Raw genomic sequence first — 18,936 nt, 5'->3', positions numbered from 1 at the left:
AGGGAAGATGAGGTGTTAAGCTTTAGACATGTTGAACTTGAGGAGCTTCCAGGACAGGCATGGAGAGGTTGCAGGAGGAAATACATGGGAGAGGTCAGGGTTGCAGGGAAGATTTGGAAGTCATCTGCCTAGAAGTAGTAGGTGAGGCTGTGGGAGCCACTGAACTCCCTGTGGGAATGATGGGAAAGGAAGAAAAAAGTAGGCTCTGGAATGTAGCTTTGAGGAAAAGGTAGACAGTGGAACCATTGGTGAAAGAGAATCACGGGCATAATTAGTAACAGGTCTGAATCTATCTTAAGCTGTTTAGAAATGATTGAGCAACTCGAGTTCGAGCGAGTTTAATTGCTCTAGAGATTGCCTGCTCTCTTTTCTTTGAAATGACTTTGATGTCAGACCTGTACAATGCCAAGTGATTGAAAATGCCCAGGTTAAAAGAAATTTGGGCTAACATCTGATTGTACCAGTCATACTGCTTCCATTAAAAGCCAGGCCACATTTTCCTGATGTCACCCAATAAAGCATTCTAAAAACAGATATAAAGAAATGGCCTAGAACAAGAAAATATATTTGGAGCTCATTATGCTGCAGTTCCTGGTAGGAGTTTCAGATTTGGTGCAGAAAAACAAGAAGGAAAAACGAGGAAGAACGTCTAGGGCTGAACTGCAGGATGGGGCTGGCATTTAGAGTCTGAGCCTGAAGCAGTTTTCATATAAAAAGAGAAGATCGATAAAGGGAAAAAAACCCACTATTTTGCAGTCCCCTCACCTCAGAAAAACAAACAATCCCTTATACCTCCATTCTCATTTCCTAGCATTTCTTTCTCACTGACTTACCGCAAAGGTCACTTCAAGCTTCTTTTCATAGTAAAGCACAGATGAGACTGCAGCTTTGCCTCCAAATGTTGATGCCACTCACACCGAGAGCAGGGCACATTGTTCTATTGGCTGGCAGTAGCTCTGTTTGAAACAATCAACCTTTAAGATTCAATCAACAGAGTTGCTTTGTCAATTATTTTTTCCACTGGGCTCGGAAACCTGGAATCTGTCAACTCTCCCTCCCTCAACTTCAAATGTAAGTGGCCAGAGGTTCTAATAGTAATAATGATTGTGACTTTTTTAAGCACTTACCTACCCTAGTATAGATATAATCAGACTAGAGGCAGTCCGGTCTTATGTAGGGCTCACAGGAGTTGGTGAGGGAGAAGAGGCATTTTATTCCCGTTTTACAGGTGAGAAAACTAAAGCACAGATAAGTCAAGTGAGTTTCCCACAGTCACACAGCAGGCAAGTAGTTGAGTTGGGTTTAGAACTCAGGTCTCCTGAATCCCAGTCCTGAACTCTTTCTACTGGGCCATGCTGCCTGCACTCCCAAGTTTTGATCACTTTTCCTCCCATCAGAGGCACAAACAGAACTCAAACGTTCTGCTCTGACTATAACATGGTGCCCTACTTGGGGCAGTTGGCAACTTCTGGCACCCTAGTCTCTTCTGCTTCTAAAGCCACAGTGCCCCTGGCCACTTGCTCTACTCTCTACCCTGGCTGAAGCTCTATCATGGACTAACCCTCTGGAAATCAGTCCAGAGAGTCAGCAACAAGTACATTGTCTATGAAGGCTGGCGGAGACCTTGATCTCTTACTGGAATGTTATCGGGGTGTCCGCTTTAGCCGTTGTGTTTATCTTGTTTGCCTGCATGCAGAGATGTGGTGGAGGTCTGTCCTTCTGCCTGGGAGATGCTGATCCTTTTCCATCTTTGTCTACTCCCATCCTCCCCCCACCCCTTTCTCTACTCTTCTCTCTGTCTTTCTCTCTATCTTTCAATCAGTCATATGCATTGAGTGCTTACTAGGAGCATAGCAATGTACTGAATGCTTGGAAAAGTGCAGTATGACAGAGTTGGTAGACTTAATCCCTGCCCACCAGGAGCTTACAGTCTATTCGGGACACAGTCATTCTCTTCAATTCTTTCTTGCTCAAATTATCTGTTTGGGTGTCTCTGTTTCTAGTCTGTCTCCTTTTCTTCTCCTCTGTTCTCAGAGCAGACTCCTGCCCCTAAAATCCCCACTCTTGGTTGCGGAGGGTCTCCACAGTAGAGTTGTACCCTTTCTTCCCTCAGTAGCAGGAAAACCAAATAGACCATCTATTCCCTGATATTTTCTAGCAGCGGTGGGGACTTGGGTAAGCTAGGTTGCCCATCAGTTGCCCAATTCAGGCAAAGGGCTAAGGAAGAGAGGAAGGAGCATCAAACAAGGCAGCCTGGCATTCGGCTCCCACAGTCTAAAAAACGGAGAACTAAGTTCAGCTGCAATCTGAAGAGGAAGACAATTGTCACTGCTCTAAACACAGCTGCATCCTTCCCAGTTGAATGTGGACTTTCAGCCAAATAATGGGAAAATAGAAAACATGGTGGGGAAAAAGAGTTGTTTAAGCATAAACATGGCAATTGAACTCCAATATCAAGTCCTCTGGGCTTATTTTGCAGCATCATCAGATAGCACATGCGGTCGTTTTGTAAGTATCATTTAGATTTCCAATGCTATGCTGTGGGTCCATCTGCCATGGAATTTATGATTAATTATGTCTGTTAAATTATTTCTCCAAAGTGATGTCAGTAAAGTCAAGTTTTAATCCCAGTTGCAACTGAAAGTTACAATTGACTCGGAAATAATGCAGAGAAAACGTGATATCCTTTCAGCTGCCCCGGCTCCTGTTTCAGAAATGAAGATGATCTCCCTATACTTGGGTTATAATGGAGCAGATTTTTGTCCCAGCACCAGCTGTCCACAGCCAGTGACACAGAAAATTGAGGCTTTTACATGGGAAATTTAGGCATAAGTAGGTTTCTGCTTCAATTCATCGTTGATGAAGGGAGTCTCCATAGCATTATTTTCTCAGGGGCTCTCAAAGGGATGCCTAGGCTACAGCTGGGGTGACCGAGGCTGCTGTCTTGGAGGCTCATGAGACTGTGAGCCTGATGTGGGACAGGGAGTTTGTCCAACCTGATTGGCAGGTATCCACTCCAGGGCTTAGTACAGTGCCTGGCCCTTAGTAAGCACTTAAGAAATACCAAAATTATTATTATGAGAGAGAATTTTGGGGGGTGATGTGTGTGCTGTACCCTGTGAGAGTGCATCTAGACCATGGTCTAGCTGCCTCTGGATGGCATACTCACAGTTCCAACCTGTCTCTGAACCTGTCAGTCCTCTAGTCTCTGGAGATGGAATATGGGAATTGGGAACTAAGGAAGTTCCTAAAGAGTACTCTCTGTCTTTGGGACAAAAAGTCCCTGAGAAGCAGTGTGGTCTAGTGGAAAGAGCTTGGTTCTGGTAATCAGAAGACTTGGGTTCTAATCCCGGCTCTACCACTTGCCTGCTATTTGATCTTGGGCAAGTCACTTCACTTCTCTGGGCCTCAGTTTCCTAATCAGTAAAAGGGAATTCAATACTTGCTTTCCCTGTGACAGACTCTGAGCCCCATATGGAATAAGGGACTGTGTCTGACCTGATTCTCTTGTATCTGCCCTAACACTTAGTACAGGCTTTGGTGCACTGCAAACTCTTAACAAGTACCACAGTGATTATTAAGTTTATCAGGCTGTTTGCTGGCCCTATACCCCAGCCCTGATCTCAGATTCTTCATACCCGAGCTGAATGTGACAACGCATTCTGGGCATTGTTAATTTGGCCCAATTACTTACCTTGGGCCCACAAAGGCCTCTGTTACAAGTGGTCCAGGGGGCTGTTGGGCACAAAGCATAGACATTACAGAATACCCACAGCAAGATGTCTGTGAGGAAACTTCCAAAAGAGTGTTCTCTATCGTTAGAACCAAAAAGTCCCTAGAGACAGCATGACCCAGGGAATAAAGCGTGGGCCTGGGATTCAGCCGAACCTGAGTTTTAATCCTGACACCCCCACTTGTCTGCTGTGTGACCTTTGGCAAGTCACTTCACTTCTCTTTGCCTCAGTTGCCTTCATCTATAAAATGAGGAATAAGACTGTGAGACCCCATGTGGGACACAGGCTGTGTCAAACACAGTTAACTTGTAATAATAATAATAATAATAATTATTATTTGTTAAGCTCTTACTATGTTCCAAGCACTGTTCTAAGCACTGGGGTAGATGTCAGATCATCAGGTTGTCCCACATGGGGCTCGCAGTCTCAATCCCCATTTTACAGATGAGGTAACTGAGGTACAGAGGTGTTAAGTGACTTGCCTAAGGTCACACAGCAGACAAGTGGCAGAATTGGAATTAGAACCCATAACCTCTGAATCCCAAGCCCGTGCTCTTGCCACTAGGCCATGCTTACCCCAGTCCTTAGTACAATGCCTGGCAAGTAGCAAGTGCTTAACAAATACCATTAAAAAATATATGTACAGAATCTGCATCATTCCATGGTCAACAATCTGGTTATTTCTGGAACTTCTTCTTAACTTCCTCTCTAGTTTCAGGCACACCAGCCTCGAAACAAAGGTCTCTCATCAAAAGGGCTCCTGCATTTTTTTAACAAAAGGAAGAGGAACGCAGAATGTTTACATCTCCAAAGTAAGACTTTTCTTGCTCTTGCATACGATCATCCAGAAAAAGAACTTGTTCACAATACAGGACTCTCTGATGAACTGGGCACTAAGGGAAGGAGTTTAAAGTTTAAAGTTAAAGCGTGGAGCATGTATGCCACCTCAGTTGTACTGTACGCATCTAAGCATTTAGTACAGTGCTCTGCACACAGTGAGTGATCAGTAAATTCCATTGGTCAATTTGGGAAGCATTTGGGAATTTGAAATACTCAAGATATGGAAGGCAGATATCTTTGCTACAAAGCTATGCACCTCCAAAAGGCCTTCCCTAATTCAGCCCTCTTTTCCCTGGCTCCCTCTCGCTTTTGAGTCAACTACACACTTTGATCTGTGACCTTTGGGCATTTGATATGTACCCCACCCTCAACCCCACATCCGTTATATACATATCTTTAAATTACATATTAGAAATAGTTTATATTAATGTCTGTCTTCCTCTTTAGACCGTAAGCTGTCTGTGGACAGGGAATGTTTCTTCCAACTCTCTTGTATTGCATTCGCGCAAGCCCTTAATACAATGGTCTGCACAGAATAAGCACTCAATAAATACCATTCATTGATTTGGGGAGCAGCTGAGTGTTTGGATTACTCAAGATAAGACAGGCAGAAGCCTTTGCTTTGAAGGTGTGCACTCCAAGAGGTCTTCCTCAATTAAGCCCTGGCTCCTTCTCCCTTCTGCATCACCTGTGTACTTGGATCTGTAACCTCTGAGCATTTGATATTCATCCCTACAGCACTTTCCTACATAGCTTCAAATTTTAAGTGATAAATCATTTGTTAATAGTAATGTCTGCCTCCCTCTCTGACTGTAAGCTCACTGTTGGCAGGGACCGTGTCTGCCAACTTTGTTGTACTGTACTCTCCCAAGCACTTAGTACAGTAAGCTCAAACAGTAAACATTCAATAAATATCACTGATGATGATGAGGCTGGGCTGGTGCATCCTTGGGTGTGGGGTCAGTGGGGCACTTTGATAAAGAGGACCTGTCATAGTAATAAAAGTAATGATGGTATTTGTTAAGCATTTACTATGTGACAGGCACGGTGGTAGCTACAAATTAATCAGGTTGGACATGGTCCTTATCTCACATGAGAGAAACAGCCTTAATCCTCATTTTACAGATGCGACACCTGAGGCACAGATAAGTTAAGTGACTTGCCCATGGTCACACAGCAGACAAGTAACAGAGTCAGGATTAGAACCCTTGTCCTTCTGACTCCCTGGCCCATGCTCTAGCCCAGCTCCACTATTTGTTTACTGTGCGACTTTGGGCAAGTCATTTAACTTCTCTGTGCCTGAGACCTCATCTATAAAATGGAGATCAAGACTGTGAGCCCCATGTGGGATTGGATTGTGTCTGACCTGAGCCTTGTTCTGCTTCATGAGCTTCATGAGCCAAAGTCCTGTGTATGTGAGCCCTCTGGTCATGGATATCTAGTCAAACAGTCTTGTCACCAGAGGGAGTAATTGGGGTCATCCTACCAGCTGTTGTGGAGGAAATCCTGCACATCTAATTGATACTTTAAAATCATAAAACCATTTCTTCCCAGGACAGAGGTATCTTAATTAAAGTTAGAGGAAACTTTCCCTTCCAATACCGATCTCATAAAATCCAACCAAGTGCTACTTGAAATTGGGTCTTCCTTGCCCTGCAGTGAAATTGAGAATAGGGACTGACCTTAATTGGGCCTGGACAACCCATGGGCCAGTTTGGCTTCTCCAAATGACTCCTCTCTCTCTGAACCCGTTGGGGATGAACCCAGACTGGGCTGAGTCCTTTCTGTTCTTTCTGGAGAATTTATTCAGACCGAAAGCTACTGTGTTCATTCTAGAAAGAGAAAAATGGAAGTGAAACAAAAATATTTCTTCTTCTTCACTTCATGGAAAGGTTAGCTTTAGGCAGTGAGGTGTTTTGCGGTCGGCTGTGCCTGGCATTCACCACAACTAATGTTAATGGGAGTTGGGTGAGGGCACCGGAGGGAGAATCCACTCAGTCTTCAGAAAATAATTACTGCAGCAATTTTCAAATAAAATGTCCTCTTTTAAAAATGACTTTTGCATCTCTTTTTTGCATTTCTCAATAAAGCTGGGGCCCAGTGTTCACTGATTTCTTTAATTGGTATGTTGTGGTCTCTGAGCTGGGGTTTCAGCCCCTGTTTTGAAATCATCAGGTGTTGACTGGTTTAGTGTTGGGTGGGGGGGGGGGGCGTGGAATTTTCATCCATCCTACTTGCAGCTGCTACTGCAATTTGGCAATTTTCAAATTTTAATGTAATCATTTCCATAAAAGTTTCAGGGTTTCAACTCCTTAATGACTTACACCACCTGTTCTAAATTCTATTAAGGTAATAATACACAGGGTGGTCTAATTGGCAAGCTAACCACCTCTGGGACCCAGTGTTGATGACTCTCCTGATAGGTAGAGACCAGGTATCTCTTGGTTGCTCATAATTTAATCCTTAGATGCAGACAATTTACCCAATTATCCTTCCCTTCAGCATAAAGGAATTTGTCAGTCCGTACATTTTCCTAAATGATCTGAAGCTCAGGTTTGTCTATAAATTTAGGTATTTAGTTGTGCAGTGCAGAGTCATTATAATCTCTCACAAGCCCAAGTCTGTGGTGTCATACTCTTGTTTTTCTTGTACCAAAAAACTCATCATACCCAATTATTCCATCTGTAAAATATCAATATGCTGGGACATCTGGTGGTGTGCTACCCTTCTAAAAGACTGAAAAACCCATTAAAGATTTTAGTTTTTAATCATTTTTTAAGATACATTTTTCCAATGAATGCATCCAAAGAGATGGAAACTTAAAAGATCCATTTGATTGCCAACTCCTTCTGGGCAAAGAACCCTTACCTCCTAAGAGTTTAATACAGGGTTTTACAGTCAGTCATGTTCAGTATATGTCACTGATTGATTCAATAATCCATGGCAAATGGTGTCATGGGATCAGCTCTCGCCCTCTAAACTGTAAACCCATTGTGGGCTGGGAATTTTTCTATCACCTCTGTCATGTTGAACTCTCTCAAATGCTTAGTACAGTGCTCTGCACACAGTAAGCACTCAATAAATACAATTGTTGGATTGATTGACCAATCAGTACCTAAAGGCAGTGTTATCCTGGAAAAACTGTTGCAGTATGGCTCAGGTCTCCATTTCTAAGAGCTCTTGGAGATCAAAAAGGGAACTAGGTTTGGGCCAGGAGACAGTGCAGGACAGGAAGTGTGCTAGTGTGTGGTACAATGAGGCAAGCTCACTGCCTGACCTCTCACCCCACCACAACCATGTAAATCTTGCTAGGGACTTTACCCCACCTTCTGGCTCTGGCCCTAGACACCTTAGGGAAGCAACATGGCTCAGTGGAAAGAGCCTGGGCTTGGGAGTCATAGGTCATGGGTTCGAATTCTGGCTCTGCCGCTTGTCAGCTGTGTGACTCTGGGCAAGTCACTTAACTTCTCTGTGCCTCAGTTACCTCATCTGTAAAATGGGGATTAAGACTATGAGCCTCGTGTGGGACAACCTGATTACCCTGTATCTACCCCAGCGCTTAGAACAGTGCTCTGCACATAATAAGCACTTAACAAATACCAACATTATTATTATTATTACTATGCTTAGGCAGTGATGGGCTAGTTATCAGATCCAAGCGCAGAAATTGTCTGACCACCAAGAGCCTTATGGAGTAACAGCTCACAGTGAATTTTTCATTTCATCCCCCAAGACTAACAGTTCTCTGTTGATATGAGATTCACGAGAAGTTGCATAAAGTTGTTTCTTATGATTTTCACTTTATTTTAACTGTGGTATGTTTATCCATTTTAGCTATTTCTCTTTTCATTTGATTCTAAACTCACTGAGAGAAGGAAATGCATCTTAAACTTATCTTGAATGTAGGAATAATGATAGTAATAATAATGGAATTAGTTAAGCACTTACACTGTGCTTCTCTGTGCCTCAGTTAACCTCATCTATAAAATGGGAATTACAGCTGTGAGCCTCACATGGGATATGGACTGTGTCCAATCTGATTATTTTCTACCTACATCACCTCTTAGAACAATTTTTGACACATAGTAAGCACTTAACAAACACCATTAAAAAAAAGCACTATACTAAGAACTGGGGTAGGTACAAAATCATAATGGACAAAGTTCCTGATCCACATAGGGCCCACAGTCTTAAATAGGAGGGAGAATATTTAATCTCAGTTTTACAGATGAGGAAACAAAGGCCCAGAGAAGTTAGGTGATCTGCCCAAGGCCACAGAGCCAGGCAGGTGGCAGAGCTGGGATTAGAACCCAGGTTCTCTCCCTCCAAGATCCATGCTCTTTCCACTAGGGCATGTTATCATAGGCATCTACCCATATACAGTAGGAAACAAAAGAAGTATTTACTGCAGACTGTTGCAGGTTTATTGTACATCAACAACAAAAAAATAGAAAGGGCTATACACTTCTGACTTTAATGAGGGTAAAATAATGAAAACATTGTTTTCTTTCTGAAAACATAGCTTGCACCCTTTTATTATTAGAAAGGCCACTTCTGATTTGTAGTGCATGGCTCTTATTCTCTCCAAGTCCTGTCTCTCGCTTATAAATAGCTAGGTGCCTTCATGGTTGGTAGAGTAAGTATATCCCTTTCTTTTTAATCTGACTTTAGCCAGAAGGTTCATGTGTCATCCTCTTCCTAGATTCTGCCCTAGAAGAAAATCATTACTCTCTTCTGCAACTGGTTCCCTAATGAGCCACTTCTATCTCCAATGAATAAGTGGCAATTAATTGTCCTGGCCTGGGTTTCAGAATTAGGTCTTTGGCACTCAGCAGTGTATATCTTTCTCTCTCTCTCTCTCCCTCTGTCTCTGCTACTCTGTGTCTGTCTCTCTCTGTCTCTCTCTCTGTCTCTTTATCTATCTTTCTTTCTCTCCGTGGTTTCCATTTGCCTAGAACGACTCAGTTCTCTTGGAATCCAGCAGTAGTTCCATTTGCAGTGATCTAGAATTCCCTTCATTTTGCTTTCTTATGACACACAGGACCCTGTAAAAATGGTGTCCAGGCAGGATTCAGAAGAACTCTGTCTCTCAAGTGGGAATGATGAACCATCCAACTCAAGGAGGTGTTTGAGTCCGGGAAAGATTTCCAGGTGCCTTTATAGGTCCCAGGCTGCATCTCTCACATTCTTACCAAAAGAACCTGCCCTTTCTAAAAGGCAAGTCTGGAAATCAAAAATGGTGAAATTTCCCTTTTCTCCCTTTAGCCCCCAACTAGTTTAATAGTATTTGTTAAGTACTTTCTAAGCATACTTAGCACTGAGGGAGATACAAGCTAGTCAGGTTGAATCCAATCCATGTCCTGCCTGGGGTTCACAGTCTTAATTTCCATTTGACAAATTAGGTAACTGAGGCTCAAAGAAGTGAAGCGACTTGTCCTAGGTCACACAGCAGTCAAGGGGCAGAATCAGGATTAGAATCCAGGTCCTTCTGACTCCCAGATCCATGCTCTGTAAAATATAACCTGCTGCTTCTACATGGTTACATTCTAGAGAGCATACATTCACAGTGCTTCCCATGTCCTCTTGCTTTCTTCCCCTGAGCCCTGATCAAATATTAGAATAAATTTTTAAGCCTGAATGAAATCAGAACATCCACCTGAAACTAGAACATCCACCTCTTTGTGTTCCAGGAGTATGCATTGACAGTTCTGATCCAATCAGCAGGGGGATTTGACCTGAATGGTTAGAACATTTCAGTGACAAGATGTTAACCTTGGACCAGGCCTCCACACCTGAGCCTTAGGGTAGACAGCAAACCACAACACAAGACTCTATTCTGCTTTTATGACTGGGTAGCTTCTCCCACCTTCATAGCTCAGTAGACTTCTACTATTTGCTTTTGGTAAAAGGTAGGAGAATCAGCAAGGCCTATTGAGTACAGCCTGAAAGTCAGAAGGATCTGGGTTCTAATCCTGCGAGACCTAGGGCAAGTCGTTTCACTTCTCTGTGTCTCAGTTACCTCATCAGTCAAAGGGGATTAAGACTGTGGAGCCCTACATGGGACAGAGACTGTGTCTGACTTGATCAACCTATATCTACCCCAGTGTTTAGTACAGTACCTCACATATAGTAAGCACTTAACAAGTACCTGTAAGCGATTGTCCATTCCCAGAACCACTTAGAAAGGGCATAAATGCTTCCCCCTCCTGGCTAAATCAATGAATGGATCAACATAAGAACCAGAGCCTTCAATTTGTGTGTAGGTCTATGTCTCATTTCAATTTCTTGTTTCCCAATTTGGGTCAAATATGGTGGAGGAATAATTCATAACAAGATAACTTCATTAAACCTTGTATAAAGTGCTTAACTGCTGTTGTAGGTGATGGTGTTTAGAAATGAAATAATAAAGTCATGATGCTGAATAGAATAACTATACTGTTACTTAAACTGTAAATCAGCAAGTAACCCTTTTTTCTGAAACCTGAGTCATCATTCATGATTTGATTTGTGATTTGTTGTAATACTGAGCTGTTCAGATAATTAGTAAAGAGGGGGAAATGTAAACTGGGGAAATGTATTTACTGTTTCGATATAATTAGACTTTGATTTTTCACCTGTCAGGTGATTGAAGGGAAAACTAAACACAGACACATGGTATTCTTGAGGTGCTTTGTGAACTGCACATCTTTCTTCAGACCAGTGCCAAATTGTCAACACCATCAATTTATAAGTATTGAGGACTTTGTGATAAAGATCGAAATTATATGAATTACTATCATCAGTGGACCAAGCCCATCAAATACTTCTGGGCTAATTATGAGAACACTAAAATAGATAGTTGGACAGATAGATGGATGGATAGATAAGTAAAATTTTACCCTGATAGACTCTGCTCTAGTACAAAGGAAGAAAAATAATTCCTTTTTTTAAGAGATTAGTCCTGGTTTAACAGTGATTCAGATTATAATTTGTTTTATTTATTCCAGAGGGGCTTAACCCCAGAAACCAGAAAGGAAAGAAAGTTTTATGAAATCCAGTTCTGGGTAGCATGGTCTTCTGGAGAATTAAGTCAATTAAGGGAGGATCTATCTTGGCAGAAAATATTTGGGTGGGGGGAAAGAGGAAGAAATGGAGAAGAGGGGTCCCTCGCCCTTAGACTGTGAACCCTAAGTGGAAGAGATACTATGTCCATTCTTATTGTGTGATCTCTTGTAGCATGGTGCTTGGAAAATAATAAGCAGTTAGATGAGTTATTGTTAATATTATCATTATTTTAAGAAAGAGGTTTCACAACTTCCTCTTGAGGAGCAAAAGCACTATGAGAGTTAAACTTTGGGGACTCTGGCCCAGAGTAAGCTAGTTATTGGTTATTGATATTTCCTAAGTCAGTGATCCCAACAAAGTAAGGTAGATGAAATAGATGAAAAGTGAGCACTGAAGAGCACAAAAGAGCTGTGCCACGTTAAAAGTCCAGCATAGAGTATAGAGAACAACTTTTGCAAAATCTTTTCCAGATTGCAGACTATGCACTTGGGAAAAGCAACTTTCCCGTTCCCTGAAAACAGTTATGGGAACCCACTTTACCATAAGAATTTCTTTGCCTTTATCAAAGGTACTAAAGTTGTGGGTCTAATTATGCCCTTTCAGCATCCAGAGGTTTTGAATGTAAATCATTGTGTGGTTTCCACTCTTCATTTGGTTTTTGAAGTGTTTTTTTTTTCCCATCAGGCACCAGCACCAATGACACTGAAAGCTATTAATGTAAATTAATGATTCCTCCTGCTGGCTCCTTTACAACTTCCTCAGATGAGGGATTAATACAAGCATCATGCCTGGCAAATTTACATGCATTAAAAGCCTTATCGTTTCTGAGGCTCTGCTGGTCCTCATCAGGGGTCCAAGAATTAAAAAAAAATATCGCTCAACCATTTTAACTGGTATCTGCTGATCTGAAAAAGAACTGGCCCAATTACTGCCTCAGCAGGCAGTTACAGTGCTAGGAACCTGGGTATTTTCCTGGACTCTGCAGCCCTGGGGCCGTTTCACAGCTCATCCTCTAGTACAGATGTCAGTAGAATTGTTTTCTTTATTTTATTTTGCAAAAGTCAGTGATTTAAAATCAACTCATAATAAAAATATATGCATGCAAAATCTTTAAAAATAATCATGATATTCCCTCTTCCCTCCCTCCCAGATACCATTGCATTATACATGATCCCACATCAACTTTGGTGCTTTCCTCTGAAAACCCCCTATTTTTTGGCTCCCTCCCACCCCAACCAATTAGTATCCATTGCATTCAAGATGAACGTCAATCCACAGAGAGGGAAAGAGAGAGAAATAGAGGTAGTTTGAAAGTAGAGAGGCAGAAAGAGATTGAGAAAGAAGAAGACAGAGAGAATTAGAGGTAGACTGAGAAAGATAGAGAGAAGGGAAGGGGAGAGAGTAACACAGAAAGAGAGAGAGACAGAGGCAGAGACAGAGACATATAGAGACAGAGAGAAAAAATGTGCTGGAAGACTGCTGGCAATAACAATCTCTAGAAAATGATTTTGAAGTACGGTGAGCTGGAGTACCCACTAAATAAGCTAATGTGTCCTCTTTGATGGTATTGCCCTCTGTTCTGAAGCAGACTCTGAGTGTCTGCAATCACAGTTGGCATTATCTTAACAACCCAACACTCCCAGGAGAAGAAAAGGTTCCTTGTATCTAAGCTTTTTTTTTTTTAAAGTTCCCTTTTTCAGAGAGTACAGCCATTTCCCAGGACCTTCCTCATGCTGAATCTCATCCTCAGGAAATCAGAATGAGCTGTCTTTGCCCAAACATGAGTCAGTCTACTTTGGGGACACTCAGGGGATGTGACCCATCTTTAACATGCTCAGATCCAATTTCCCTTCCATAAGGATTTCTGAGTGGCTCTGTGGGAACTGGGGTCAATGGGATAGCTTTTAGATAAGCTTTCTCCCCCACTGGATAGATACCTGCTGGTGGAAGGTGTGAAGGAGGGAAGCATGGGAGTGCAGATAGATTTACTATTCCCATGGACATCTCATCAGTGATCCCTTGAAATCTCTAGGATAAATAAGTCAGACAATATGCAGGGTCCAGCACACCCAGGTATAAATCCTGTTTATTTGAAAGTCTGCAAGAGGGAATCCTATATTGGTGAGATTTTGGAGAAATTTGTTCCAATTCTTTCAGGACTTAGTATTAGCCTATTACCTGGTCAACTTCTTATTGCAATGCTCCACATTAAGGAAAATAATCCACTGGAGCACTTTCAGTGTCCAACACGATGCACATTAACTCATGAGCATGGGCCCACAGGTTATTTTTTTCAAATCCATTGGTGTCCTGTATTCAAACAGCAAACACTGTGGGACATTCCCAAGTTCATAACAATGTTCAGAATAAAATGTGTGGTAAAATAATAATAATAATCATAATAATTATGGTACTTGTTAAGCACTTACTATGTGCCAAGTACTATTCTAAGTTAATTTAAATTAATCTAAACTAATCAGATTAGGCACAGTCCTGTCCTACATGGGGCTCACAGTCTTAATCCCCATTTTAGAGATGAGGAAACTGAGGCACAGAGAAGTTAAGTGACTTGTCCAAGCTCACACAGCAGACATGTGGTGGAGCTGGGATTAGAACCCAGGTCCTTCTGACTCCCAGGCCCATGCTCTATCCACTAAACCATGCTGCTTTTGCATTCTGGTAGAAGGGATATTTTAGTTATTTCAGCTGACCAATAAATCAATCAATAGTACTTTAATCACTGAAGTTGTGTGTCCCAGTGGAAAGAGCCAGGGGCCTGGTGGTCAGAGGACTTGGGTTTTAATCCCTACTCTATCAATTGCCTGCAGTGTGACCTTGAGCAAGTCACTTAACTTCTCTGCGCCTCTGTTACCTCATCTGTAAAATGGGCATTTTTTACCTGTTCTCACTCCTATTTAGGCTGTGAACCCTGTAGGGTTATGGGAGTGTATCCCATTTGATTAACTTGTATCTATTACAGTGCTTGGCACATAGTAAAGACTTAAAACTACCTCATTTACTGTGGGTAGTATTGATATTTATTGAGCACCTACTGTATGCAGAGCACTGCACTAAATGCTTGGGACACGCTGCACTGAAGGAGTTTACAGTCTAGGGAGACTTAAGTAAATTACAGATAGGGAAAGTAATAGAGTGTGTTCCAATATAATAGTACAATATATTATGATTATATAATATATTATAATAGAGTACATAAACTATGTACTTAAATGGTGCAGGTTTTTTCTATCTAGGGTAGGAGGCCTGAAGAGGCAGTTTGGGTGATGTAAGATGGGGAGATTTGCAATTACTCAGAGAATAGACTGTAAACCCCTTTGTAGGTAGGGAATGTTATACCAACTCTGCTATTTTGTACTCTCACAAGTACAGTGCTCTGCACAAAATAAGAGCTCAATAAATATAATGATAATGATTATTAATAATAATAATGATGATGCTATTTGTTAAGCACTTACTAGGTGCCAAGCACCGTTCTAAGTGCTGGGGCAGATACAAGATAATCAGATTGTCCCACATGGGGCTCACAATCTTAATCTCCATTTCAGAGATGAGGGAACTGAGGCACAGTGAAGTGGCTTGCCCAAGATCACACAGCAGACAAGTGGCAGAGCCGGGATTAGAACCCATGTGCTCTGACTCCCAAGTCCGTGTTTTTTCCACTAAGTCATGCTACTTCTCATGATTATGATTAAATGTTATTAAATTATGATCAATAATTATCATACTTGTGTGGAAACCAACTCTTAACCAGGCTTACTCCTTTGTTTTCAGTCTCCATTTCTGCCTTAATCTACTTTGTTTTCCTAAATCATGCTTCTGCTGCACCCTTCCCCTGTCACCAATTTCACCCATACTTTCCCCTGCTGCCAGTTTCAGCCACATCCTGTTGTCAGTTAGGAAAACTGGAGCCACATTTTATTGGACTCTGTTACTGGAGTGAAGAGTCACAACACTCAGCACCTTAGCAACCTCTCCCGCTTTCTGAGATGAGGTTGAGCCCACTTTTAGGGCAACAGAGTCTCTCCATCCTCACCCATGCAGATCTGTATTAAATTATTGCAATGAAGAATCCCTTGTGCTCTGTTGCTGAAACTTGATTTTTTTTTAATTTGACACTTGTTGCTTACTATATGCCAACCACTGTTCTAAGTGTTGGGTAGAGAAAAGTTATTTATGTTGGACACAGTCCTTGTCCCACATTGAGCTCGCAATCTAAGTAGGAGGGAGTAGGATTTAATTCCCATTTTACAGATGGGATAACAGAGGTCCAGAGAAATTATGAGACTGTTACATCCCAATAGAATCAGTTAGAGACAAGGGGGTCTGAGACTCAGCATTGCCAATGGAATAAACCATGATCTTCAATATCACAGAAAGAAAACATTTGTTAACATATAGAAAAACATTAATAGTAAAGGATCCTGCTTCTGTTAAACCCTCAACCTAGGGGTGATGATATATATGACACTATTTAAGCCCTCATACCAGGGGTATTAAGAATTTCCTATCGCAGGATGCTCAGTCCTGTTCAGTGTTCAGATCCTTAGTGAGCCGGACTGGCACTGTCATCCCCTGACCAAGAGGTCCCACTATCCGTGCTGTCCCTGCCTTCTCTTTGGAGGACAGTGAGCAGCCAAGTATGCACCAAGATGAAGATCTCTCCTGCCCAGGCTGTCTCAGTTGTCCTTTCAGATAATGGCGATATGCCGAAGGGCATTAAGTTTAACACAGGGTTACGTGAGGTGAAAACTGCACACTTCAGTGACTTGCCCAGGGTCATACAGCAGACATGTGCCAGATCTGGGATTAGAACCCAGGTCCTCTGACCCCAAGGCCTGGGTCCTTTCCATGAGGCCTGTAAAATATGTAAAATATGACTGGTTGATTAAAGACCTCCTGGAGAAGATGTGATCCCAGCAGAACTTTGAAGATGGGGAGAGCAGATGTTTGTCTGATTCGAAGTAGGAAAGAATTCCAAATGTGGGGAGGATGTGATACAAGGGACAGAAAAAAAGGAGGCACAATGAGAGAGGTAAAGTTTTAATTATTGTTATTTTGGGCTTCTTTTGGGAAAGAGAGAAGGATCCTCAGAGCTGTTAGAGTAGTAACTTGCTGTTGAGATCATCACTATTTTGTTCACCACTTACCCTTTCTGGCGGCCTTCATTCTCCCCCTCACACCTTAGTCATTCTGGTGTGCAATCTACCCTGTGAGAATAACAGCTTCTGGAAGCTGGGTCAGGCATGGTGTGAGTTCCAGGGAAATCCTTGAAATGCAAACTGTGAGGCTGTGTTCCACCAGCAAAGACAAGGGGGCACATATTAGAGTGATGATTTGAGCATGGAAGTAGGGGTGAGAGTAAGCCATAACCCCCAGGAGCTGGGCACTGGAAAAACCTCTAGATTGTAAACTCCTTGTAGGCAGGGAACATATCTACCAACTCTTTTGAATTGTGCTCTCCCACGTGCTCTGTACAGTGCTCTGAATACAGTAAGCACTCAATAAATACCAGTGATTGATTGACTGATTGGTTAAAAAAAACTCCCTGTGCAGGCTTTCCAATATGAATTACATCCAAGAGAATAACTTTTTGGGCTTCTACAGGGCTAGCCCTCCATCCCCTGGAGCTCCCGAAGGGGCTGGCTCCTGAGATCGGAGGCTCTGGAGTGAAGATTCCACAATGGGGCAGGGGTTGCTGGGCTACCCCTCACTGGTTTGGGAACTGTGGCGGTTTTTTGGATGAAGTCTCTGCCCTAAGGTGGGGCCGGCCATGTCTGAGGCTGCAGGACGAGGACAACTGGCAGAGTGGCAGGGAGCTGGTCGGCCCCTGGCGGCACCATCTTCTCTGGCAGTAGGCCCAGAATGATGTTGGGGGTAGTGTGGGCAATCAGATCCATCTGTCATATTTACCGAGTGCTTACTATGTGCAAAGCAATGTACTAAGCCCTTGGTAGAGTTCAAAGTAACTAAGTGGGTAGACATGGTCTCTGCACACAAGGAGGGCAGTGCTGTGTGTGTGTATGGACATGCATAGGTACGTGAAAGCTTATAGATGTCTCAGGGAAATAGCCTAGGAATTTTTCATGCACTCTTTAGCACCCTGGACCTTCACCACCTCCCCAAGGGATCACCTTGACTCCATCAGCCTCCTTTGAGAAAGATCGTGTCTTTATTTACCTAAATAGTTGTCAGTTTCTCAGAGTTAGAGTTTGAATTGGCCAAAGGAAATCACACTTGTCTGACTTAGTGTAAGAGACACATCTAGGCAAGGATTTGCAAGGAATGCTGGGCTGCACTCCCAGAAGTGCTAATGGGGGAGTTGGCTTTTGTTCCTGATTTAGTTTTTAGCTCAAGTTAAATACACGATTTGATTGTAATTGCCATTAGAAAAGCTACAGAAATAGTCAAATCCAAGCCAGCTGAATTTCTCTGCCCTCCTTTTAGACTAGACACCATATTTTCTCAACTGTTTAATTGAGAGAATAAACTGAAACCATGATAGAGCTATTTCTTAACACTTGGGCAGCAAGAAATCAGGTTGATGGAAGATTCCAAGAAAATGAGCAATTTCTCAAAAATGAATTGACAATCAGGTGGGTAAACAATGGTGCTATTCTTTCTCCAGAGGTGAAAATTGCAAACTTTAGTTTCTGGCTGCTTGTATCACTGCCTGGAGAATTACCAAAGTATTCCTTGCAACTGGAAGACATGGAAAGCAAGATTTGGAGTATATAGTTAAAATGTAAATAGCTGCTATTTTTATGAAGGGAAGAATGAAGTGTAATTGCCTGTGTTTTGTTAAATTGCATATTCCATTTTCTTGCCTTAGCATTCTCGAAATCACAGATTCTTCAGATTGGCTAAATCCCTCACAGATAATTTTGTCTAGCACCTTGCCTCTAGACATGATTGTACCTACCCCAGCCCACATGGGTCACTATACTTTTATCATGTATCTCCAGGAAAATATCATACATAATATAGAATTACATACATACAACTTATTTATAAATAATTTATATAATCACAGTATATTTAATATTATTTACTATTTATATTATAATTGATTTATATATAATGTATGACATCTCTATATATGGAATATGGTTATTATTTTTTCTACATGCACACACAATGTGCACATAGTTATACATCTTACAGCACTTCCGTGATATTGTAAATTCCCAAGCATGGAGGGCAGTGCTCTGTGCATAGTAAGTGCTTAATGAATACCATTAATTGATTGACCGATGAAGGTGCCACTCATAATGGAAGACACCCATTGGGTGCGAATGGA

The sequence above is a fragment of the Ornithorhynchus anatinus genome, chromosome 2, assembly GCF_004115215.2.
Source record: "Ornithorhynchus anatinus isolate Pmale09 chromosome 2, mOrnAna1.pri.v4, whole genome shotgun sequence".
NCBI classification, from domain to species: Eukaryota; Metazoa; Chordata; class Mammalia; order Monotremata; family Ornithorhynchidae; genus Ornithorhynchus; species Ornithorhynchus anatinus.
Note: the sequence above shows the minus strand (reverse complement) of the source record.